The sequence below is a fragment of the Microtus oregoni genome, unplaced genomic scaffold (assembly GCF_018167655.1).
Source record: "Microtus oregoni isolate MIOR12 unplaced genomic scaffold, Mior012 000155F_ref0000269, whole genome shotgun sequence".
Classification (NCBI taxonomy): domain Eukaryota; kingdom Metazoa; phylum Chordata; class Mammalia; order Rodentia; family Cricetidae; genus Microtus; species Microtus oregoni.
This window is the reverse complement of record NW_024544810.1, coordinates 691,470-718,694: the sequence shown is the minus strand read 5'-3', so window position 1 is coordinate 718,694 and position 27,225 is coordinate 691,470. Positions and strand designations below refer to the sequence as shown.

General features: G+C 41.3%; 2 pseudogenes; one reads left to right on the top strand and one right to left on the bottom strand.

Annotated features, from left to right (window-relative positions):
- The first annotated feature begins 952 nt into the window (after positions 1-952).
- LOC121445066 lies at positions 953-2,568 on the top strand (annotated as a pseudogene).
- A 21,382-nt stretch (positions 2,569-23,950) lies between these two features.
- Positions 23,951-25,186, bottom strand: LOC121445077 (annotated as a pseudogene).
- Positions 25,187-27,225: the final 2,039 nt, after the last annotated feature.

The following is a 27,225-nucleotide window of genomic DNA, read 5'->3' as shown; positions in this document are numbered from 1 at the left end:
CTCTCTTCTGACCTCTGTGGGCACTTGCATGCTTGTGTTATTGTGTAGCAGTTTCTTCAAAGATTAAAACCTTCTATTTTTGAGGGACACTCAAGACAGAAGATGTGAAAGAGGAGGTGATACAACTAGCTATGTTAGGAAACAATGTTTATAGAGAGTGAGAGAGCAAAATGTTCTCTAAGTGGAGGTAGAATGCTCTATCCTGAAGAGAAGTTCTTTAAACTAAGGAAGTAAACAAGCTAAAATAGCTTCAGGAGGTCCCTGATATTGACCAGGTTCTCTATGCTCCTCCCTCCTCAAGTTGATAGATAGATAGATAGATAGATAGATAGATAGATAGATAGATAGATAATAGATAGATAGATAGATAGATACATAATAGATAGATAGATACATAATAGATAGATAGATAGATAGATAGATAGATAGATAGATAGATAGATATTATATAGAGATATAGATACACCCCACATACACACACACACACACTAAGGACTGTTGAAACCAAATGAACACACAGCCTGGAAGAAGCAGACAGTAGTCAAAGTTTCCTGGAAAAGGTACAGATCAATGGAACTATATGCAATAGGCATTCTTTAACCTCTTAAGATGCCCACAGGTTGTGCTGTGTGCTCCAGGGGTTTCTAGCTTTCATGTGCCACTCATGCTGGGGTGGGCTTTTGGCAAGGCAGCTGTCTTTGACTTATATGTGCACCTATATGTAACTCCTCATCCACATTCCTGTAAGTAACCCAAATAAGGTTGCTTGAATTACCAAGTTGGAGTTTGGTGGTAGCTGCACTTTGGTCTGTGTACTGTTTCCTATCTGGAATGAGTTCACATTTCTCATGTGTCTCAAAATAGTGGTACACATCCATACACTCAGGCGCACATATATACACATTAATCAAAATAAATAAATAGCACGGGCATTGCCTTGGCTAATGGGCACATGAGTGGGGTAGCCTGGAGTCTCCCTACACCAGCTGGGTGTGTCCCTCAACTGGGGAGGAGACAGCAGCCGCAGCACTGCTGCAAGCCCCTACTGCCCTGCCCCCTCCCTCTGTTGGCGCCCGGTGGCCTCCTGGGACCAGCCCTGGGGCTGCTGGTGGTGCTGGCACTAGCTCTGCTGGATAAGCCCATGGGGCACAAGGACCGTGTGGTGCTGCTAGACGGAGCTGGGCAAGCGGCAGCCTCCTGGACAATCAGAGCTGCCAGTATGATCACAAGGCCTGCCTCGGAAAGCAGGCCACCAAGACTTTCAATTAGCTAAGCCCGGAAGAGAGCAAAGAGGGGTTGCGAAAAATTGTTGATCAAGTTGACAGTGATGGAAATGGGTTTGTCACCACTGAGGAACTGAACGTTTGAATCAACCAGGTCCAGAAAAGATGCAGCTATGGTAATGTCGCTAAAGTCTGGAAGGATTATGATACAGACAGAGACAAAAAGATTTCCTGGGAAGAATATAAGCAGGGTGCCTGTTGGAGAAGGCCCACTTGTTTGTTCCTGGCTGCCTGGCTAGCTTAGATAGGAAATAGCCACACAGAAACTGTATTCATTAAATCTTTGCTTGGCCTATTAGCTCTAACTTCTTATTGGCTAACTCCTACATCTTAATTTAACCCATCCCCATTAATCTGTATATCACCACAAGGTCATGGCCTACTAGCAAAGTTTCAGCACGTCTATCTCCAGAGGCAGCAGCGGCTCCATGGTGTGTCCTTGACTACGCCTTTCTTTCTCCCAACAGTCAGTTCCATCTTCCCCACCTACCTAAGTTCTATCAACAGGTCAAGGCAGTTTCTTTATTTATTAATGGTAATCACAGCATACAGAGGGGGCTTCCACATCAACTACCTAGGAAACTCTGCTGAGGGCCACCATCATACTTTTAAAAAGATACTGCCACAGGCAGATCTCTGTGAGTTCGAAGCCAACTTGTTCTACAAGAGCTAGTTCCAGAACAGGCTCCAAAGCTACAGAGAAATCATGTCTCGAAAAAAATAAAATAAAATAAAATAAAAAATTAAAATTATAAAAAAAGATACTGCCACATGATGAGAAAAGATTTAAGGCTTCAAATCAGGACAGTGACCTGACAGCTACTCTGAAGGAGTTCACTTCCTGTCTGCACCCAGAGGAGTCTGAACATAAACAGGGGATTGTAGTTCTGGAAATGCTAGAGGGCATTGAGAAGAACGGGGATGGTTTTCCGGACCAGAAAGCGTATATGGCAGACATTTTTTCCCACAAAGACAACAGTCCTGAGCCAAACTGAGTTGTGTCCTAATGGGAATAGTTCAATGATTTCTGAGATCAGCACAAGGATGAAAAAGCTAGACAAGGTTGAGATTTGCCACTGGATCCTGCCTCAGGACTATGACCGCCACAGCCTGGCACCTGGTTTACAAGGCAGACAAAAGCAAGAATGAGATGCTAACCAAGGAGGAGATTTTAGACAAGTAGAGCATGTTTGTAGGAAGCCACACTACCAATTATGGGGAACTTCTCACAAAAACTCACAATGGGTTTTCAAAAATGCTCATCGTAATGTTGCTGACTGATTAGGGGCATCCTTCAGGTAGTCTGTATGATTGCTACACTTGTCAAGTGTATAGCAGCTGTGTCTTTAAACAGTGAGATTATACCTCAAATTAAGGTAGAAATTAGTTTTCTGAAGCTGGGCAGTGGTGGCTCACACCAGGACAGGCTCCAAAACTGCAAGAGAAACCCTGTCTCGAAAAAAAAAAAAAGGGCGGGGAAATTAGTTTTCTGGTGTGGGAGGTCCTTCTGTCTATGTGTTGCTTTTATTTGTTAATGAATAAAGAACTGCTTTGAGCCTTTGGCAGGGAAGAACAGAACTAGGCAGGAAAAGCTAGGCTGTATGCTGGGAAAACGAGGGCAGAGTCAGAGAGAAGCCATGGAGCTGCTGGAAATAGTCACTGGGAACTTTAGCTGGCAAGCCATGACCACGTGGCAATACACAGATTAATAGAAATGGGTTAAATTAAGATGTAAGAGTTAGCCAATAAGAAGCTAGAGCTAATGGGCCAAGCAGTGATTTAATTAATACAGTTTCTGTGTGATTATTTTGGGTCTAAGCTAGCCAGGTGGCTGGGAACCAACAAGCAGCCCTTCTCCTACAGTTTTCACTCCACATTTACTGGAAAATAGATATCACTATTTCTTCCAGTAGCATTTTCCCTGAGGCAGTTAAAATCTTGGCAAATTGCAGTTCTCTGAGGGGATTCATTGCTACGACGTGACTTTCTAGTCCCCCTTCCTCCACTTAAGCTGAAAGGAAAGAGGAGGTAAGGGTGAACATATTCTGTTATTGGATGGGGACACACTGTACACAGTAACTGCTATATATTTGAACTATTAGATTTTGGGTTTGTTTGGTTTTTTTTTTTTTTTTTTTTAGTTTCCACTGTTAAACAGTGGTGAAGAAAAAAATCTGAAAAAGTGAATGTTGTATTGTCCCAGGTGGCTGACCTTGGAGCAGACATGGTATTTCTAGTTTTTGATATTTTGAGCGGTTACTGTAAATGGCATAAAGACTTTTGCATTTTTCTTTGTGGACCTACCAGTGCACACAGCAAATCCACATATTTGTGCTTTTGTTTTTTGTTTTTATACTAAGATGCAATTAAGAAAGAACATTAACATGAGCAAGAAAACAATTTTAAAGATAAGGAAGAGATAAATGTCTGGTATTTGAAAAACCACAACCACGGTCAATACTTTAAATATGCTGGAGAAATTTTTGAACATGCTAATCAGGTGGGTCTGGTTTGGGAAACAGTGAATAGAAATACAGTTCTTTCCTGGTTGCAAGGCTATGGAGTGCTCAGGAATCCAGATGTGCTGAAGTTTGTTGCCCTGAATCTTGAGCCTGCTTCCAGCACAGCTCATGCCAAGGAAGCAGGACAAGGTAGTGGAACAATTTACAGATGAAATTCTGCCTTGTAAACAGGAGATGAGCAGAAAAAAAAGATACCCTTGAAGATTTTTTAAATAAATAAATAATAAATCTTTTAAAAGCTGGCAGTTCATGTTTTAACCAAAATGAATTTTTTTCCTCATATTAAAATATGAGCTGATAAGGGTCCAGGTTTCCTTTCCATTTTTTCATCACATAATCCACGACCTATAGATCTCATATTGCCATCTAAGATGTTTTCAATTACCATGCTTACATTTCAGCAATGTAAAGTGAAAAGAGGGGGCTCATACTTTCTTTTCAATAGTATGGCTAAGCTGTTGGAAATATGCTTCTGAATATATGCTGCTAGCAAAAAAAAAAAAAATTACATACAAAGCTACAATTAGCCGGGCGGTGGTGGCGCACGCCTTTAATCCCAACACTCGGGAGGCAGAGGCAAGCGTATCTCTGTGAGTTCGAGACCAGCCTGGTCTACAAGAGTTAGTTCCAGGACAGGCTCCAAAACCACAGAGAAACCCTGTCTTGAAAAACAAAAACAAAAACAAAAAACAAAAACAAAAGCTACAATTAGCTAGGAGTTGGGGAAATATGATCTGTAACTGAAGTATTATACATGGAGGTAAAAAATTCTCCCTTATAAGGACCAGTGAGATAGTTTAGCAGGTAGAAACACTTGCCATGAAAGCCTAATGGCTTGAGTTTGATTTTCAGAACCAAATAAAGGTGGAAGGAGACAATTTACTCCATAACATAAAGATTGTTCTCTGACCTACACACACATAACACACATGCACTGTGACCACCATGCTGTGGTACATATGCCCATTCATACACACCAAGCACGTACATAACACGATATTAAAATCTTTATTAGAATTCTTTTACATTCTATCTTGATAAAAGGAAAACACTGTCTATAAAAGGGAACACACTGTAAAGGAATGGAACATGCTTTTGTAAAATCTATTAACTCCCCGTTCCTTAATAAAAATATTATTATTTTATTAAGGTACCTAACTTTCTTTAGGTATCTCCTATGCCTTAGGTGAAACTAAACTTACCTACCAACAATGCAGTGGCTCAATATCATTAACTTTTCTAGTATTTGTATCAAGACTAACAACCAGGGCAACCTATACTGAAGAAGTTTCTTGGTGGCTTCTAAGGAAAGTTATTATTCATTAGTCTAGAATAAATTTTAAAACCAAAGTTTTCCGTTTTTTCCATGAATACTGTGGTATATAAATTTTTATGAACACTGGTATATAAAATTATATGATAGTACATAACTGTCATAGTACTTGTTCTGAAGATAAAGTATAAGGCATGAAAAAGAAAATATGATAAAATTATAGAGAAATAAAACTTATGTCACAAGATCAACCCTGAAAGTTCCCCCCCCCCATTTCTAGACTTCACTAGGTGAAGCAATTATTGATTTTATTTTGTTTGTAGCCCCAATCATCATAAATGATAAAATAATGAAGGCCATGTGATTATTAAAATCCTATTCACAGTGACTGGAAAGGTGGCTCAGCAATTAAGAGCACTGATTGCACTCCAAGAGGACCCAGATTTAATTCCCAGCACACACATGGAAGCTCACAACTACCTGTAACTCCAGTTCCAGAGGATACAACACCCTCACGCAGATATGCATGCAGGCAAAACACCAATGCACATAAAATAAAATAATAAAAAATCATATTCATGTATATTTATATCCTACGCTAGTCTGATTCAGCTTCTATAATCAAAAGGAATGAGGGCTGGGCCTATTACATGAAAGCCCTAGATATTAGTGAGTAATGTACTTTACAAACTTGTTCCACGGACTCTCATAAATAAATCGACTTCTCATTTAGGAGGAAATATTTCCCACCGTAAACATCTTGAGTCATCATCTATGGAAGAGCACCATTTTTGACCATTGTAAAAATTATCCTTTAAAAGATATGCTTGTGATTACTCCTTAACTACACTCAAGATTTTAAAAAACATAATGTGGGTATAAATGTGTGTATTGGAGTTTCCCTTTGCAGCTGGTTTTTGCTCCTAAAAACTAGAGACAAGGTTTCACAGTGAATGAAAGCAATTTTTTTTCACTTGCTGTGGAATGATAACTGTGTACCTCAGCAAGGATCAGGTAGAATGTTCTTATTTCTTTTTATCAGATGTGTCTTCCTACATTAGAGAAACTAGGAGAGCCAACACAGAGACAATAATGAGGAATTTAGGTCCTATTATCTTTTTCCTGGGTCTTGAGAGGGTGAGCCTCGTGGAGATATAGTATATAAGGCAGTACGACTATGACAAGAGAGGAAGCAAGGCAGTAAGTGTCCCCTCTGTGAGAAAGATAATGGGGAGAGGTTAGATTTGCTGTGACAAATAAGATCTAGGGTGAAATTAGACATTTAAAAGGCCTAAATCCTGTGACATTTGTGGTGATGTGATATGTGACTTCCTTCTGTATATGTGTTGCTTTATTGGTTGATGAATAAAGCTGTTTTGGCCAATGGCTTAGCTGGGCAAAACCAGGTGAGAAGTCCAAACAGAGATATAGAGAGAATAGGCAGAGTCAGAGAGCCACCCGTGTAGCTGCCTAAGGAGAAAGATGCCAGGACCCTACCCCATAAGCCACAGCCTCATGGTGATGAATAGATGAATAGAAATGGGTTAATTTAAGATGTAAGTGTTAGCTAGGAATTCGCCTAAGCTATTGGTCAAAGAGTGTTGTAATTAATATAGTTTCTTTGTGATTATTTGGGTCAGGGAGGCCAAGAAATGAAAAAGCAGCCTCTGCTTACAGTGATGCATGGAAACTCGTCAGTCACTTGCCTGACTTTTGCTAGGATAAAAAATATGAGGGCCTAAATCCAGCTGAACTGTGAAACCATGAATACCAAGGCTTCCAAATTCTATTTATCACTAATTGAAAATGCTCAGATTCCCAGGCAATTTATATCACTTCTCTTTTTTCATTTTTCTTTTCCTCTTCTCTGTTCTTCTTAAAGCATTTGACATTTAAAATGACAAAATTGGGGTGAATCACAAGGATGTACAAGGAAGAAATTAGAAGGTAAATGACTAAAGTCAAACAATGAATCAATGCTGAAATAACCATATAATATGATATCAAAGCATGGAACATTTGGAAACTCAGCCAGGGCCAAATACCAGGATTCTATACAAAGAAATTTTCTGTCTCCTAGGTAGTAAGCAAATAAATCAAGGCAGTGCTCTAGATACTGTCAAGACTTCTGGAAATCCCACATCTGCCAAAATATTATTCCCAATGAGCTCAGCACATTGTTTACACAACAGTGAAAAGAGAGAACAAAATGAGAACTATGGAAAGGCACACCGACTAGAAGCAATGTGCTATTGTACAACATCCCCAATCCCTAGCTACCCCTCTACAGTATGACTATGGTGCTAGGAATTTTGACCACTCCCTGCATGCTAGCATGTACAATAGCCCAGTCTCTATAGTTTGTTCTCTCTCTAGTTAAGCACAATGGCATATCAGGAGAGCCTGCCGTCAATCAGGCTTTAAACTGTTTTGTTCTCACGGTGAGAGACACCAGAATATCAGAAAATTTACTTCCTCATCAGTAATTGGCACTGTGCCTAAGACCAATTATGTGGTTAGCTGGTTAGATCAGTTCTCGGAGGCCTCCAATGAATATCTCTCCAAAATTGTCCTTGGAGACCACTTAAATGCATCAGCACATTATTTCAGTTCATGGCCGAAGCTACACTACAGATAATGCCAAGAAATCATCTATTTTATTCCCCACCCCCACTGTGCTCAGCCGCATTGTGCCAGATAAAAGCATCAGCACAATCTAAAGATTTCAGTTCCGACACACTAAAACGCACCACCACCAATTTTTCACTTCAATAATTTCACGTTTTGCATTGCAAATAACTCTTTGCCACATTATTCCTTTGCTAACAGAAGTTTGGATTCCCAGATGCATAGCACTAACTTTCTCTTGTGCTTTCTTCTAATTCTACTTCTTTCAATCAAGTTTTTTTGTGTTTTTTTTTTTTTTTTTTGGTTTTTCGAGACAGGGTTTCTCTGTGGTTTTGGAGCCTGTCCTGGAACTAGCTCTTGTAGACCAGGCTGATCTCGAACTCACAGAGATTCGCCTGCCTCTGCCTCCCGAGTGTTGGGATTAAAGGCGTGCGCCACCAAAATTTTTATTCATTTTACATACAGCAGCTCCCCCTTCCTTCCTTCTGCTCTTCACAGCCCCCATCCCCATCCACTCCTCAGAAATGGTAAGACCTTCAATGGGGAGTCAACAAAGCCTGGGACATCAAATAGAGGCAGGACCAAGCCACTACCCCACCCCACCCCAACCCCTGCATCAAGGTTGAGCAAAGCATCCCACCATAGAGAACAGGTTCCAAAAAAAGCTAGTTCATGCTCCAGGGATAGATCCTGGTCCATTTGCTAGGGGCCCCACAAACAGACCAAGCCACACAGCTGTGCCCCACATGTAGAAGGCCTAGTTCTGTCCCATGCAGAATCCCTGAGCTCCCATGAGCTCAGGTCAGCTGTCCCTATGGCTTTCATAGTCATGATCTTCTAATTCATCTTAATCCTAAATGTTGTGAGTCAGAAATTCTAGACCTAAATCCTTGTTTCTAAAAGTGTCCTCAGTGGGAGGTCCAAAGTGGGGCCTGACTGGTGGTGCCTGTCTTAGATACTTCTCTGCTTGCTGAATCCCAGATGTCCAGATGTTCTTTTGACACAGTTGTGCTACTCTGTGCCAATTCTGGTGTACTAGAATGAGTTTCTGAAGTTCCAGGTGACTTCATGGGCACTGTGAACTGCAGGCTGGAGGAAGTGCTGAATAGAGAGCACTGAACATCTGGAGATTTTTACCTTCCTGGGGCATTATAGTATATGATGAACCCCTCCTGTGCTAAATATCTTATGCTAAAGCAGCAGTATACTATGGAAGCCCAAATACCCTGAGCCAACCATCACAGGCTGGAGGTGTAGGCCCAGTGAGTGTCCCTGTTTACTTTGTGAGATAGTGTGGAAGGCCCCCCCCCCATGCCCTTTTGGAGAATTTCTTCTTTGGCACTATGTAAAAGTAATTAATAGAGAAACGCAGTAAGACCTGGGGCTATTGGAACCTGCATCAGTCCACAGATCAGGACCTTTTCTTATCTGCAGATGCAGCCCACCATGAACACATGGAGTCTTGGTACTAAAGAAGGAAGGAGTAAAAAAGAACATTTTCTCTTTTGGGCCCAAGATGATCAGAGTTGATACTAGATTAAAAGATTTGTGCAGTATGTCTGGAATAGAAGGCCCTCCTAACTCATGGAAAAAGAGGCATAATGCCACAGCTCATTTCAGGGCCCTGATAGATTTTTCAGAGTTGGTCATTTTTCTATGTACGTGTACTAAGCCCGAAGTCCCAGGAGTGACCACAGAATCAGACACAATCCTCCTCTGATGCTTAGTTTAACCAGATGTATCTTTGCTGTGAGGTAGATTGTTTTGTATCCTCTCCTTCCTGGATTTGGAATGAGGGGAAAGTGTTCTCCTCGTGTTCTACATGGATGCTTTCCAGTTCTACCCAAGTGCAAGCTTTGGGGGGAAGATAAAGGAATTCTGATCTCTGAGGGTGACCTCACCTTCCCTAAGTCTTAAGTAATGCAGTTGGATCCTGAAAGTGGAAGGATGCCCAAACCTTTTCCTTACTGTTTTCTTCCTCTGCAACTTGTCGCAAAGAAGCGTAGTGTGGCAGTGTGACAGTCTTCTTAGTGCCTCTTTGGACTTGAGACCTCTAAATTTTAGTGCTTTCGTCTTTAGGCTCTCTTTGTCTCTGTGGCATTCAAAAGAGAATTGCCCAGCTTCTGTCTAGCCTTTTCTGCTAGAAAGAGTCCCCCAAAAAAGGAGGACTGGTAGGAGAGCCTTTAGACCCTTCAGTTCTCTTAACAGATACTGACTGTGCACCTACTAATTGCTACATATGGTAAAAGTTAGACAGAGCCATCACATAGTTGTGTCTTTTACAACTGGATTCATCAATTCCTTACAATATCTTTTTTTCTATACAGTATCTTAAATTTTCTAACAAAATATAATTTAAAAATTTGCTCTGGTGATTTCACTTGGATTCCCCAAAGTGCCATTCTGTCTTTCCATATACCTTTAAAACCTCTTGTTCAAGATATTTCTCCACCAATTTTCTGCCTTTACATTTTCAGTGCCCTGCTCTTTCATTCTGTATTGATTTATTGATTTTTTAAGGGAAGTTACTCTTTGGTTTCTTTCTTTGTATGTTAAACAAGCATCCAGTTTATAATAGGCAATTGACTAAAGAACAGTTGCATTTTGAAGCTGTAGTAGTTTGAATGAGCTCATAGTGGCATTTGAGTACTTGGGCTCCAGGTGATGGCACAGTTATGGTTGGTTTAGCAGGTGTGGTCTCGTATATCACTGGTGGCCAGGTTTGACATTTCAAAGCCTGATGTCATTTCCAGTTCACTCCCTGTTACCCAAGGCTGCTTGTTCGTTTTCTGGCCACCCAGACCTGAAATAATCACACAGAAACTGTATTATTACAACACTGTTTGGCCTATTAGCTCACGCTTCTTATTGGCTAGCTTTATATCTTAAATTAACCCATTTCTATTAATCTGTGTATCGGCACATGGTTGTGACTTACTCGTAAGTTTCTGTTCAGTGTCTGGTGTCTGTCTCTTGCAGCAGTTACTTCGCTTCTTCCTGGCCCTGACTACTCTCCCCTCCTCTATCTACTTGGAATTCCAACCTTGCCCTATTCTGCACTACAATAGGTCCAAAGCAGCTTCTTTATTAACCAATGGTATTCACAGCATACAGAGGGGAATCCCACATCACTCTGTCTGCTTTTTTCTTCTGCTTTAGATGTGAACTCTCCAATTCTGTTCCAGCAGCATTGCCTGTCTGTTGCCATGCTTTCCCACTGTGATGATGATGAACTCTTATGAGGATGGAACCATAGCTCAACTAAATCCTTCTTTCTTTAAGTTTAATGTGTGTCTGTGTTGTATAAGGTAATTTTTCTGCTTTCCTACTTACTCTAAGTCTCATTCAGATGGACTCCGTTACTCTCAAACTGTAGATTTCACAATGTTCTAGTCATTGCCATTTCTACCATGGGAACAAGGGAAAGAATATAGTTGATCATGTGGAAGTTTCCATGGGCCGGGCCTGGAAGTGGCACATAATTTCTGCCCTCAACCATTAGAGAAGATTTCCCCACATTTCTATCTGTAGATGAAAAATCTAGTGATCCTGGGCCTATAAATCTGCTTCTATATCTATCATTATGGGAGAGGGACAGATTAGGTTTGGGTTAACAGTTATTTCTATTATATACATGTATCTCATGTTGAATGATTTGAATAAAGTTTGCCATCTTTAAAGCTCTGGCTTTATTCATAGACAATCATCATTATACATACTAAGATTGATATCAGTTTTCATGATTTCTTTCATCAGTGCCACTGTTCAGCTTTTATTTCTCAGTTCATATATATATATATATATATATATATATATATATATATATATACCACCATATAGCCTTGACAGGCCTGAAGCTCATTATATAGACAGATTGGCCTTGCACTCACAGAGATCTACATGCTTCTACATTCCAAATTCTGGGAGTGAAGGTATGTGCCACTATTCTTATCTAGAACCTTCTTTTAGAGTGAGTTCCTGACCTATTGGGTCTATTTGAATTCTTAAAGATCAATTTTCATAATAAAATGTTCTTACCCCCACAATGTTTGCTGTATCTTATGACCTTCTACCTCATTTAATGCATATTTTATATTCACTTTCAACCACTTACTTATACTGTGGTGCTACTTTAAGGCCCAAAATACAAGGTAAGTCTGAATTATATAATAGAAAGAAATTGTATTAGCACCATTTACATAGTGGTAATGTGGGATTTTACATTGAAAAATATCCCAATGAATATATACTAATCAGGTAAAAAGGAAGAAAACCTTTGATTATATTCTGTTTATTCTATAATTTTTCTCTATTTCAGCATCTTAGTATAAATTTCACAACAAATAGCACAGTAACTGTGAGGGTTTTGATTGTTTGCTTGTTCAGTTTTTTGAGACAGGAACTTTCTCTATTGCCTTTGTTGGCTAGGAACCCAGGCTGGACTAGAACTCATTAATTATCCCAGATTTGTCTTGAAATAATAGAAATTCTCCTGTCTTTGCTTCTGGAGTGCTGAAATGACAAGTACATGCTACTACACTCAGATGTGTCTGTGTTTATGTTATTGCTTTATTTATTATGTAGTCTAGACTGGACTCAAACTGATGGTTCTCCTACCTCTGTTTCTCATGTGTTCATATTAAATTGTTAGGAAATAAATAAAAATAGACATGGGATAATGGATCTTTGGATCATGAATAGAGAGGTTTGTCACAATTATTGCAGCCTATAATCTTATCTTTATGTTGATAACATTTGGCATGCTGTGGCACAATTAGTACTTGGCTATACAAAATACACAATTTCCAGTTGAAGTTCTCAAAAACGTTGCAACAAAGAAACAACTTAATACAATCAATTTTTGTCTTAAGCGGACAATGAGGAATACTGAGAATTCAAGAACAATTGCAGTGGGTTTTTGATCCTACTGCACGTACTGGCTTTGTGGGAGCCTAGGCAGTTTGGATGCTCACCTTACGAGACCTGGATAGAGGTGGGTAGTCCTTGGGCTTCCCACAGGTCAGGGAACCCTGATTGCTCATCGAGCAGATGAGGGAGGGGGACTTGATCGGGGGAGGGGGAGGGAAATGGGAAGCGGTTGTGGGGACGAGGCAGAAATCCTTAATAAGGGCCAGACACAGCAGAGTGGCGGCGGCCAGACGCGGCGGAGCGGCAGCCGCCAGACGCGGCGGAGCAGCAGACCCAAGCGGCGGGGACAGGCGTGCAATAAGGAGAGCAGATCGCCCTACTACAATTGAATCAAAGAGGTAGGCCTTTGGTTGGCCAGGTCCCTGGCACAAGGGGAGCCTGGTCCTGTCCTGAAGATCCTTCGGAGGGGTTAGAGGGTTCTTGGCCTGCAGCAGGAACCACGAAAGAGAGTGAGGGCATTTTGTAAGCGGAGCCCTTGGCCAGCAAGGAAACCTGATCCGGTTCTTAAAGGACCCATTGGATAGGATCAATAGGAGGAGATGGGCAGGCACCAAGGCAAGAATTCACCCAATATAGCCGGGCGATGGTGGCGCACGCCTTTAATCCCAGCACTCGGGAGGCAGAGGTAGGCGGATCTCTGTGAGTTCGAGACCAGCCTGGTCTACAGAGCTAGTTCCAGGACAGGCTCCAAAGCCACAGAGAAACCCTGTCTCGAAAAACAAAAAAACAAAAAAAAAAAAAAAAAAAAAAAAAAAAAGAATTCACCCAATAATCCGAAAAACAACATGAAAACACCAGAACCCAATGATCTTACAACAGAAGTATTTGAACAACCTAACACAGAAGAAATGGAAAAAATCAACTTTATGAAGATAATAGAGTCCCTTAAACAACATGTAAAAAATGCCCTTATAGAAATGGATGAGAAGTATAACAAAAAGTTTGAAGAAATGAGTAAATACGTACATGATACCCTGGGAAACCAAGAAAAAACCATCAAACAGGTAATGGAAACAGTTCAAGAATTGAAAACTGAAATGAAGGCAAAGAAGAAAATACAAACTGAGGACCAGCTGGATATGGAAATTCTAGGCCAACGAGCAGAGTCTACAGAAACAAGCATAATCAATAGAATACAAGAGCTAGAAGAAAGACTCAGATGCTGAGGACACCATAGAGAAAATAAACGAACAGATCAAAGAAAACAGCAAAGCCAACAAATTCTCAACACAAAACATTCAGGAACTATGGGACACAATAAAAAAACCAAACCTAAGAATAATAGGAATAGAAGAAGGAGAAGAGTCACAGCTCAAAGGCCCAGAAAATATTTTCAACAAAATTATGGAAGAAAACTTTCCCAACTTAAAGAAAGATATTCATTTAAATATTCAAGAAGCATACAGAACACCAAACAGACTGGATCAAAGAAAAACATCTCCTCGCCATATAATAATCAAAACACAAAATATACAGGTTAAAGAAAGAATATTAAGAGCTGCAAAAGAAAAAGGGCAAGTAACTTATAAAGGTAAACCGATCAGACTTACACCTGACTTCTCGATGGAAACTATGAAAGCCAGAAGGTCCTGGATAGAGGTTCTGCAGAAGCTAAGAGACCATGGAGGCAAACCCAAACTACTATACCCAGCCAAGCTAGCATTCATTATCAATGGAGAAAACAAGACATTCCAGGATAAGAACAAATTTAAACAATACGTAGCCACAAATCCAGCCCTACAGAAAGTAATAGAAGGAAAATCGCAACCCAAGGAATCCAACACTGCCAACACTGCCTACAATAACCCAGGCATCTAATGACCCTTCACGAGCACATCTCAAAGAAGGGAGACACACAATCTCTACTACCAAAAGCAATAAGAATAACCGGAGAAAAAAACAACCACTGGTCATTAATATCACTTAATATTAATGGGCTCAATTCACCTATAAAAAGGCACAGGCTAAAAGATTGGATACGAAAACAGGATCCAACATTCTGCTGTTTGCAAGAAACACATCTCAACCACAAAGACAGGCACCTACTCAGAGTAAAGGGTTGGGAAAAGGTGTTTCAAGCAAATGGTCCTAAGAAAAAAGCAGGTGTGGCCATACTAATATCTAACAAAACTGACTTCAAACTAAAATCAATCAGAAGAGACCGAGACGGTCACTTTATACTCATAACAGGAACAATTCATCAGGAGGACGTCTCAATCCTGAATATATACGCCCCCAATATAAAAGCACCTACTTATGTAAAAGAAATATTACTAAAACTCAAGGCAGACATCAAACCACACACACTAGTAGTAGGAGACTTCAACACACCTCTCTCTCCAAGGGACAGGTCAATCAGACAGAAACCTAATAGAGAATTAAGAGAATTATTGGAGGTAATGAAGCAAATGGACTTAACAGACATCTATAGAACATTCCACCCAAATAGGAAAGAATATACCTTCTTCTCCGCAGCTCATGGAACCTTCTCAAAAGTTGACCACATACTCGGAAACAAAGGAAACCTCCACAGATACAAAAAAATATCAGTGTCCACCTGTGTCTTATCAGATCATCACGGATTAAAGTTAGAAGGCAACAACCACGCTGCCCCCAAAAAACCGACAAACTCATGGAAACTGAACAGTCAACTACTGAACCACACATGGGTCAAGGAAGAAATCAAGAAAGAAATTAAAGTCTTCCTTGAATTTAATGAAAATAAAGGGACAACATACTCAAACCTATGGGACACAATGAAAGCAGTGCTAAGAGGAAAGTTCATAGCACTAAGTGCCCACTTAAAGAAAACAGAGAATGCATACATTGGGGACTTAACAACACACCTGAAAGCTCTAGAAAAAAAAAGAAGCAGACACGCCCAGGAGAAGTAGAAGACTGGAAATAATAAAACTGAGGGCTGAACAAAATAGAAACACAGAAAACAGTCCAAAGAATCAATGAAACAAAAAGCTGGTTCTTGGAGAAAATCAACAAGATCGACAAACCCCTATCCAAACTAATTAAACGACAGAGAGAGAACACGCAAATAAATAAGATCAGAAATGAAAAGGGGGCATAACCACAGACACAGAGGAAATTCAGAGAATCATTAGATCTTACTACAAAAGCCTGTATGCCACAAAACTGGAAAATACAAAAGAAATGGACATTTTTTAAAATAAGTACCATATACCAAAGCTAAACCAAGACCAGGTGAATGATCTAAATAGACCGGTTTCTCACGAAGAATTAGAAATTGTTATCAAAAATCTCCCTTCGAAAAAAAGCCCAGGACCAGATGGTTTCAATGCAGAATTCTACCAGAACTTCCAAGAAGAACTAATACCTATACTCCTTAATGTATTTCACAATATAGAAACAGAAGAGTCATTGCCAAATTCCTTTTATGAAGCTACAGTTACCGTGATACCAAAACCACAAAAAGACCCAAACAAGAAAGAGAATTACAGACCGATCTCACTCATGAACATCGACGCAAAAATTTTCAATAAAATACTGGCAAACCGAGTCCAAGAACACATAAGAAAAATTATCCATTATGATCAAGTAGGCTTCATCCCAGAGATGCAGGGCTGGTTCAACATACGCAAATCTATCAATGTAATCCACCATATAAATAAACTGAAAGAAAAAAACCATATGATCATTTCACTAGATGCTGAAAAAGCATTCGACAAAATTCAACACCCCTTTATGATAAAGGTCTTGGAGAGAATAGGGATACAAGGGTCCTACCTAAATATAATAAAAGCTATTTACAGCAAGCCAACAGCTAACATTAAATAAAAAGGGAGAAAAACTCAAAGCCATCCCACTAAAATCAGGAACACGACAAGGATGTCCACTCTCTCCATACCTCTTCAATATAGTGCTTGAAATTCTAGCAATAGCAATAAGACAACATAAGGAGATCAAGGGGATTCGTATTGGAAAGGAAGAAGTTAAGCTTTCGTTATTTGCAGATGATATGATAGTGTACATAAACGACCCCAAAAATTCTACCAAAGAACTCCTCCAGCTGATAAACACCTTTAGTAATGTGGCAGGATACAAGATCAACTCCAAAAAATCAGTTGCCTTCCTATACACTAAGGATAAGGAAGCAGAAAGGGAAATCAGAGAAGCATCACCTTTCACGATAGCCACAAATAGCATAAAATATCTTGGGGTAACCCTGACCAAGGAAGTGAAAGATCTACTTGACAAGAACTATAAGTCTTTGAAGAAAGAAATTGAAGAAGACACCAGAAAATGGAAAGACCTCCCTTGCTCTTGGATTGGGATGATCAACATAGTAAAAATGGCAATTCTACCAAAAGCAATCTATAGATTCAATGCAATCCCCATCAAAATCCCATCAAAATTCTTCACAGATCTGGAGAAGACAATAATCAACTTTATATGGAAAAACAAAAAACCCAGGATAGCCAAAACAATCTTATACAATAAAGGATTGTCTGGAGGCATTACCATCCCTGACTTCAAACTCTATTACAGAGCTACAGTATTGAAAACAGCTTGGTATTGGCATAAAAACAGAGAAGTCGACCAATGGAATCGAATAGAAGACCCTGACATTAACCCACAAACCTATGAATACCTGATCTTAGATAAAGGAGCTAAAAGTATACAATGGAAAAAAGAGAGCATCTTCAACAAATGGTGCTGGCAAAACTGGATGTCAATCTGTAGAAGAATGAAAATAGATCCATATCTATCACCATGCACAAAACTCAAATCCAAATGGATTAAAGACCTCAATATCAGTCCTAACACACTGAACCTGATAGAAGAGAAAGTGGGAAGTACTCTACAGCACATGGGCACAGGAAACCACTTCCTATGTATAACCCCAGCAGCACAGACACTAAGGGCATCATTGAATAAATGGGACTTCCTGAGGCTGAGAAGCTTCTGTAAAGCAAAGGACACTGTCACTAAGACAAAAAGACAACCCACTGACTGGGAGAAGATCTTCACCAACCCTGCAACTGACAAAGGTTTGATCTCCAAAATATATAAAGAACTCAAGAAACTAGACCGCAAAAGGCTAATCAACCCAATTATAAAATGGGGCACTGATCTGAACAGAGAATTCTCAACAGAAGAACTTCAAATGGCCAAAAGACACTTAAGGTCATGCTCAACTTCCTTAGCGATCAGGGAAATGCAAATCAAGACAACTTTAAGATACCACCTTACACCTGTCAGAATGGCTAAAATAAAAAACACCAATGATAGCCTTTGCTGGAGAGGTTGTGGAGAAAGGGGTACACTCACCCATTGCTGGTGGGAATGCGAACTTGTGCAACCACTCTGGAAAGCAGTGTTTCGGTTTCTCAGGAAATTCGGGATCAACCTACCCCAGGATCCAGCAATACCACTCTTGGGAATATACCCAAGAGAGGCCCTATCATACAACAAAAGTATATGCTCAACTATGTTCATGGCAGCATTGTTTGTAATAGCCAGAACCTGGAAACAACATAGATGCCCTTCAACAGAAGAATGGATGAAGAAAGTATGGAATATATACATATTATAGTATTACTCAGCAGTAAAAAACAAGGACTTCTTGAATTTTGCATACAAATGGATGGAAATAGAAAACACTATCCTGAGTGAGGTAAGCCAGACCCAAAAAGAGGAACATGGGATGTACTCACTCATATTTGGTTTCTAGCCATAAATAAAGGACATTGAGCTTATAATTCATGTTCCTAGAGAAGCTAAATAAGAAGGTGAATCCAAAGACAAACACATAGGCATCCTCATGAATATTAACCTTCATCAGGCGATGAAAGGAGACAGAGACAGAGACCCACATGGGAGCACCGGACAGAAATCTCAAGGTCCAAATCAGGAGCAGAAGGAGATGGAGCACGAGCAAGGAACTCAGGACCGCGAGGGGTGCACCCACACACTAAGACAATGGGGATGTTCTATTGGGATCTCACCAAGGCCAGCTGGCCTAGGTCTGAAAAAGCATGGGATAAATCCGGACTAGCTGAACATAGCGGACAATGAGGAATACTGAGAATTCAAGAACAATTGCAGTGGGTTTTTGATCCTACTGCACGTACTGGCTTTGTGGGAGCCTAGGCAGTTTGGATGCTCACCTTACGAGACCTGGATAGAGGTGGGCAGTCCTTGGGCTTCCCACCGGTCAGGGAACCCTGATTGCTCTTCGAGCAGATGAGGGAGGGGGACTTGATCGGGGGAGGGGGAGGGAAATGGGAAGCGGTTGTGGGGACGAGGCAGAAATCCTTAATAAATAAATAAATTAAAAAAAAAAGAAATCCTTAATAAATAAATAAATTTAAATAAAAAAAAGAAGACAAACTATGCTTTCTATCTTATCTTAAAATTAGTTCTTTTTGAGTTATTTATTTTTTTCTTAAATGTAAAAGAAAATTTTTGTACAGGATATTCTGATCACAGTTTCCCTTTCCTCATCCCCTCCCAGATCTCCCTACCACTTTATCAATCCAACTCTATTCCTTCTTTCTTTAAAGTATGTTTTTGATTGTTTTGTAAAATATATTTTGACCATGTTCACTTCCCACCTCTCAGTTTTCCCCAGATTAACTTTTTTCACACCTAAACAACTTTGTGTCATTTCACCTTTTATTTTTATTTTATTTTTATTTTAAATTTTTATTCATTTTATGCTGGGCAGTGGTGATACACTCCTTTAATCCCAGCTCTCAGGGAGGCAGGCAAATCTCTGTGAGTTTGAGGCCAACCTGGTCTATAAGTGCTACTTCCAGGACAGGCTCCAAAGCTACAGAGAAACCCTGTCTCAGAAAAAAAAATATTCATTTTACATACAAACCACACTTCCCCCTCCTTCTCCTTCTCCTTCTCCTTCCCCTCCATCTCCTCCTACTCCACCCCTCATCCACTCCTCAGAAAAGTAAGGCTCCCATGGGAAGTCAACAAAGTCTGTCACATCACTTGAGGCAGGACCAAGGCCCTCCTCCCTTGTATCTAGGCTGAGCATGGTATCCCACCCTAGGAAATGGGCTCTAAAATGTCAGTTCCTGCACCAGGGATAAATCCTGGTCCCACTGCCAGGGGCCTCACTAACAGACCAAGCCATACAGTTGTCACCCACATGCAGAAGACCTAGTTCAAGTCCCATGCAGGCTCCCCAATTGCTGGCCTAAAGTACATGAGTTCCCACGAGCTTGGGTCAGCTGCCTCTGAGCCCCATAATGATCTTGACACCTCTTTGCTCACACAATCCCTCCCCCTCTCTTCGACTGGACTCCTGGAACTCAGCCTGGTGCTTGGCTGTGGATCTCGGCATCTGCTTCCATCAGTTACTGGATAAAGGTTCGATGATGACAATTAGGGTAATCGCTAATCTGATTATAGGAGAAGGCCAGTTCAAGCAATGCTCCACTATTGTTAGGAGTCTTATCTGGGTTTATCCTAGTGGATTCCTGGGAATTTCCTTAGATTCAGGTTTTTCCTAACCCCATAATGGCTCCTTCTATCAAGATATTGCTTTCGTTGCTCTCCTACTGAATCCCTCCATCAACTTAACTATGTTGTTCCCTCATGTTCTCATCCCCCATTCCCTTCCCCTTTACTGACCCCTGCCCCCAGTTTAACCAGGAGATCTCTTCTATTCTCCTTCCTAGTTAGAGCACTGCTCTACAATGCTGTACTTAAATTTATAAATTGCAATACATATTTAAAAGTTTGCTAAGAAAGTAGTTTTCTTGTTAAATAGTGTAATCGCAATAAAAAGAATAAAGTCAAAGTTGTTCATTGGGAACATAAAAGTATGGCTTATAGACTACTAGAATCATCTACTAAATCAGAACTTTGAGTATATGTTTGTGGAAATCTGCATGTTCAACAAGCTTCCTATGCTTCTGTATATAAATTATTTTGCAGAACATAATACAAAATGGCAAGATTTTAATATAGAAAATGTAATAGATTAATGCATTAATCAGCTAGTCTAAGTAATAAATTTCAGATATTTATGACTATCATATTCAGCGAAGTATTGAATTTTGGACTATGCAAAGAAAGAGTATTTTCAGCCAAAATGGCAAGTTGGCAACTGTAACAGCCTGCATTGATTGGTGGGGGCAATTCAGGATATTTAATCCTAAAGAAAAAAAAATTAAAGAAAGAGCCAAGCACCTCGAGTAGGATTTTTCTATACGTTATTCCCAAAATTTGCCTGAGTCAAGACTACCATGGAAGTTCTAAATAGCCAGACTCTTTAATATTTGTCTTTGTCATAGTTCCATGTTTTGAGGATTATGTCAAAACCCACATTTATCTGAGGTTATCACATCATTTCTAGACAGAATATTTCACATCTGTCCTAAATGTTCAAAGTCTTCCCACTATTTCTTTACAAATATGATTTCTACAGACAGTTAACAATAATTCTTTGGCCATTGGATTTGTGAATAATTTATATTCCTTTGTACCCCATGGAGATCACTTATCTTTTTTTGAAATTCAAGTTCCACTTTCTCTGTGGTATGTGTGAATATATTTTCTGTGTCTTTGAGATGAACTTCTTCTCCTTCTTCAATTCCTTTTATTTTTAGGTTAGGCCTTTTCATGGTGTCCTAGATTTCAGGGATATTTTGTGTTAAGAATTTGTTGGATTTAAAATTTTCTTTGACCAATGAATCTATTTCCTCTACCATATCTTCAATGCCTGAGAGTCTCTTCCAACTCATATATTCCGCTGTTTGTTTGTGACTATAGTTCCTGATCATTTATCCAGATTTCCATTTTCATAGTTCCCTTGGTTTGTGTTTTCATCATAGCCTCTATTTCAGTTTTTAAGTCTTGAACCATTTTCTTCATCTGTTTGATTGCTTTTTCTTGGTTTTCTTTTCTTTTTTTTTTATCGAGAAAAGGAGAAAAAAAACAAGTTTCCACCTCCTCCCAGCCTCCCATTTCCCTCCCCCTCCTCCCACCCTTCACCCCCTCCCCCCACTCCTCTCCCCCTCCCTCTCCAGTCCAAAGAGCAGTCAGGGTTCCCTGCCCTGTGGTAAGTCCTAGGTCCTCCCCCCTCCGTCCATATCTAGGAAGGTGAACATCCAAACTGGCTAGGCTCCCACAAAGCCAGAACATTAAGTAGGATCAAAACCCCGTGCCATTGTCCCTGGCTTCTCATCAGCCCTCATTGTTTGCCATGTTCAGAGAGTCCAGTTTTATCCCATGCTTTTTCAGTCACAGTCCAGCTGGCCTTGGTGAGCTCCCAGTAGATCAGCTCCACTGTCTCAATGGGTGGGTGCACGCCTCGTGGTCCCGACTTCTTTGCTCATGTTCTCCCTCCTTCTGCTCCTCATTGGGACTTTGGGAGCTCAGTCCAGTGCTCCAGTGTGGGTCTCTGTCTCTATCTCCATCCATCACCAGATGAAGGTTCTATGATGATATGCAAGATATTCGTCAGTATTGCTCTAGGATAGGGTCATTTCAGGTTCCCTATCCTCATCTGCCCAAGGAACTAACTGGGGACCTCAGCTTGGGCACCTGGGAGCCCCTCTAGGGTCAAGTCTCTTGCCCACCCTAAAGTGGCTCCCTTAACTAAGAATTGTGGTTTCGTGCTCCCCTATCCAACCTTCCTTTATCCCAATCCTCCTGTTTCCCCAAGTCCCCCCCCTCCTTCCCTTCTACCTTTTCTCTCCCCATCTCCCCTTACCCCCATCCCACCCCACCCCCAAGATCCCAATTTTCTCCCCGGCAATTTTGTCTACTTCCCTTAGCCAAGAGGATAACTATATGTTTTTCCTTGGGTTCACCTTTTCTTGGTTTTCTTTAAGGGCTTTGTTGACTCTTCCAAATTTTTTTTGCCACGCAAGACTTCAGTTTATTAATTTTTGGTAACAATAATTTAAAAGGTACAAAGGGTCTCATGTTACAGAAATATGGAAATATACAATAAAGAAAAATCAGGGGTCAAACTGCTGAAACACAATAACATCAGCTAGCAAGAAGGCCAGAGGCCAATGTGTATTACTCCAGTAACCAATAAGCTTGCTTTCATTGTTTTGGGTTTTAAGACGCTTCACGTATGTACCCCTAACTAGCCTCAAACTCACTGGGTGAATTCTGGATTTTGTTCCATAAACACGAAAACAGATCAATACACAGAACAGACTAATTCGCACTGGCTGTTAGGTGCATCTACTGTCCACATTTCAGCCTGCAATCTGAACTGAACACACATTAACAGCCCACACAGTACGGTTTCAGGTGTTCAGTAGGAATTCACCAGGTAAAGCCGGGCATTGTGGCACAAACCCTAATCCCAGTGTTTGGGAGACAGGTTAAGTTTAAGAGGCTAACCTAGTCTGAACAGCAAGTTCTAGGCCTAGTCAGGGTTAATAAGTGGATCAAATTTCAATAGTACCTGTTCACACACTCAAAAATCTGCATCTTTTAGGAAAGCTGACTTCAGCCCTGGCTTTACCACTGACAAAAGCCAAGACTGGTGCATGGGCTACCACTGGAAATCCTATCTACAAAGCCTTTTCAAGACTCTGCACTAACTAGAAATGGGGCAAAGAATACCTTGAAAAAAAAATACCGCTTTTCACAAAAATGACGACTGGGCTTGGGCCAGCCAGCAAGTGTTCCAAATCATGCCGAAGTCTCTCGTGACTCAAAGTTGGAGGTTGTGTGAAGCAGAGATGCTCTGATGTATGGGGTCTCACACACACACCTTGTACACGATTAGCACCAGCAGGCTAATGCCTAAATTGCACAGGACTGACTTCAACGATGATGAAGCATCTCAATTCACTGAAGAATTAAGCTTGGCAATGCTCTTCTTACAAAACACTACTTAGTGCTTGGTGTAGAAACCAAATAAAGCAGGCTTTCCCCCTTGACAGTACTATGTTTGTGTGCAAAGTGCTAGTTTTATTTACAAACTTAAGTAAACGCTAGAGTCCACGGGAAGCAGTGAATGAGGCTCACATCTTTTAAACAGTCTTATGGCAACAAATGCTGAATCCTGCTTGCTGGAGGGTCACCTCTCATAGAGCCTGGGTCTGTTGGTGCTTGGGGCCAAAGGCTATCCCACACTACTCCCAGAAGCCAAGGGCAGAATCTCCCCTAAGAATCCGAGTACCTTTAACATCCTTCCTCTAGTGACACAACTAGCAAAAAGGGACCAACTGAGGTAGCTACCCAGTTCTTAGATACCGGTTAACAAATTCACGGTGTAGCCAATTGATTGCTTTTGCTGATTTTTTTATGACAAGGGGAGAACAATAATCAGCAAAGAGCAGGCAGTTTACTCAGAAGTCAGCATCCAAGGTGAAAGAATTCTCTGCTGAATTTGACATCACCCCCCATCCTCTGATACTCGCCCACTCGCTTCTCAAAGAAATTTGTCTTTCCTTCTAGTGAAATATTTTCCATGAAGTCAAACGGATTTTCTACTTTGAAAATCTTGCTGAATCCTAGCTCCAGCATAAGCCTGTCCGCCACGAATTCAATGTACTGCTTCATCAGGGCGCAATTCATCCTGATGAGCTTCACAGGCAGGGCCTCCGTGAGAAACTCCTGCTCTATCCTCACTGCGTTGATGATGATTTCTTGTACTCTTTGCTCCGACGGCTTGTGTACCAGGTGCCTGAACATCAGGCAGGCAAAGTCACAGTGTAAACCCTCATCTCTGCTAATAAGCTCGTTGGAAAGCGTAAGGCCAGGCATCAGTCCCCGTTTCTTGAGCCAGAATATTGACGCAAAAGAGCCAGGGAAGAAGATCCCTTCCACAGCAGCAAAGGCCACAACTCGTTCTCCATAGGTAGCTTCTTTGTCCCCAATCCAACGCAGGGCCCAGTCGGCCTTCTTTTTCACACAAGGCATTGTCTCAATAGCATTGAAGAGATATTCCCTCTCTTTGGAATCTTTAATGTAAGTGTCGATGAGGAGACTGTACATTTCAGAATGTAGGTTTTCCATGGCAATTTGGAAGCCATAGAAACAGCGGGCCTCTGTAAACCTGAACTTCTTGGCTAAAGCGCTCCACCAGGTTTTCATTGACTATGCCATCACTCGCCGCAAAGAAAGCCAGGACGTGAGATATAAAATGTCTCTCGTTGGGTTTCAGCGCTTCCCAGTGTTGAATATCCTTGGAGAGGTCGACCTCCTCAGCCGTCCAGAAGGAGGCCTCGGCTTTCTTGTACATCTGCCAGATATCATGGTATTCGATGGGAAAGACCACGAAGCGGCGGCGATTTTCTCTCAGTAAGGGCTCATCCTCAACGCTGGGCTTAGTAGATTCTTTACTTTCCGGTTCGGCCAGGTTCAGCAAGATTCTCCTCGCAGCCTTGCTCGCCAGGATGCGGGTCCCGCTGAGACTCGGGGGCGTGTTCTCCTTCTCGGACAGCCTTGCTCGCCAGGATGCGGGTCCCGCTGAGACTCGGGGGCGTGTTCTCCTTCTCGGACAGGTGGAGTCGCTTCAGCAGCGACACCCTCAGCTGCTGCTGGTCGGTGATGGTGGCGAGCGGGACGCGGGCGGAGAGCATGGCGAGCGAGGGCAGCGGCCGAGGTGACAGAGAGGGTGGCGGAGTGGCTAGAACCCGGAGCACCGACTCTTTCAATTTTTTATTTCTCTTTTCTTCCACTTCTTTAAGAGAATTTTTCATTTCCTCTTTAGGGGCCTCTATCATCTACATAGAGTTATTTCTAGTGACGTTCTCTTCTGCTTCATCTGTGTTGGGGTGGTTAGCTCTTGCTGTCAAACCGCTAGTTTCTGGTGGTGCTGTATTGTTCATTGTGTTGTTGAGCATAATCCTGCCCTGTTGTCTACCCATCCAGTCCTCCTATCTATACAGGTGGAGACTGTGCGTTGGGGGATCCCCTCTTCCTCCATTTGGTGTAGCTGTGGCTCCGTTGAACGCTCCTTCAGTTGCAGACAGGGTTGAGCCTCTTCCGGTGATCGCTCCTCCACTGCTCCACTGTGTATACGGGCCCAAGGCTCAGCTGCGCGCTCCTCTTGGAGCAGGTGGAGCGCCCAGCTCTGATGGTCTCTCCTCCAGGTGCAGGCAGTGCTGCGGCTCCAGGGATCGCTCTTCTGTTTGCAGGCAGGGCTGAAGCTCCAATGGTTGGATAGTTTCTGGAGGCCACTGCTGTCACCACGGCCCACCACATTACTGACGCTGGCTCCTGGAGCAGCCTGGGCCTGCTGCCAATTAAGGAATTTTGTATCTTAAACTTTGTAATGTTTTATTCTCTGGCACACTGGCTTTGTTTGTATAGTCATTTGTCCTTGTCTCTGCCAAATGAAGTATTCCTGTTTGTCTTTTTCAGCCTGTCTTCTTTTGAGAGAACCACCATAAAACAGGTTCTTATGTACATCTGATGAGTGAACATCTTGCCCATGGGTATTAGTAAAGCCCTTTCTGATTGACTTATGGTATAATACCACTCAGCGGCAGAAGAATAGCAATTAGGGGAGATGCCAGTGACTAACAAACAAAAGGCATCGCCAGAACAGAGAGGGACCTTAAACCCACTTGGGCTTATGTCAACCCAGGGACATGCGACAAACAGCACTCCCAAATAACTCTGCATAATATAATCTTGGGAGAGGCAGGTAACACGTTAATGACCCACTAATTTGAACATCTCAATCCTTTTCTCCCAGTTCTTTCTTCCTTTCACTTTCATGGATACCTCTTAGAATCACAGAAACAGGAGACCCAGATAGGACTCTGACACAAACCTAGCAGCTCTTTCTTTCTTTCTGCTAAACACATTAGTGAAAATCAGTCACCAGTATGTTTTGGTATCACTTTAAAGAAAGGAATCAATGTACTTACCCTTGGGGTAGTTTAACCAAGAGTGAGCATAGTTTGAATTCTCTGCTTTTCTCCATGTGTTTTCCATCTGTAGCCTGTCTGTTGTATGGGTCTCGATCTGTGTCCCTATGTCTACCAGGATGCTATCTGTGTCTGTTCCTCTCCCTCTGTCCATCCTTCACACAAGGCTTTTGCTCTTTATTTGTTGAATATCACAGAAACCACCAGATGAGGAAGAACTTAGGGATACCTCTCAAAAATCTTTTACAGAGTTTAACAATGGATTAAACCAGGGACTCCCAACTAACCCCAAGTGACCCAGATTAACAAACAAATACTATCAAGCAGTGTTACTTTCAACATTTATACTGGATATTTGTTTTCCTTCAATTTAATGTTTTTAGTAAATGAATATCCTAGTAGAAAAACAGAGACATTGATTTTGCTCTTTGGGTCAGGTTCACAGAAGAGTGCACATCTTAATATAAAAAGTTATGCCTTAGCTCAGGCTATGAACATGGGAAATCCAAGGCAAACAAGTTTGGTTGTTACATTATTCTCTCATTTTTATTACTTGCTCAGTCACATTCATTGCTGCTCCATGCATTATCCTCTCGAAAAAAAAAAGTTGAACTTTTTAAAGTGTTTGTCAGTGTGGTAGTTTGAAAAGGTATGGCCCCCATAGACTTGTGTGTTTGGATGCTTGGTCCACAGGAAGTGGTGCTTTAAGGAATTAACGACTTTATTGGAGTAGAAATGGCCTT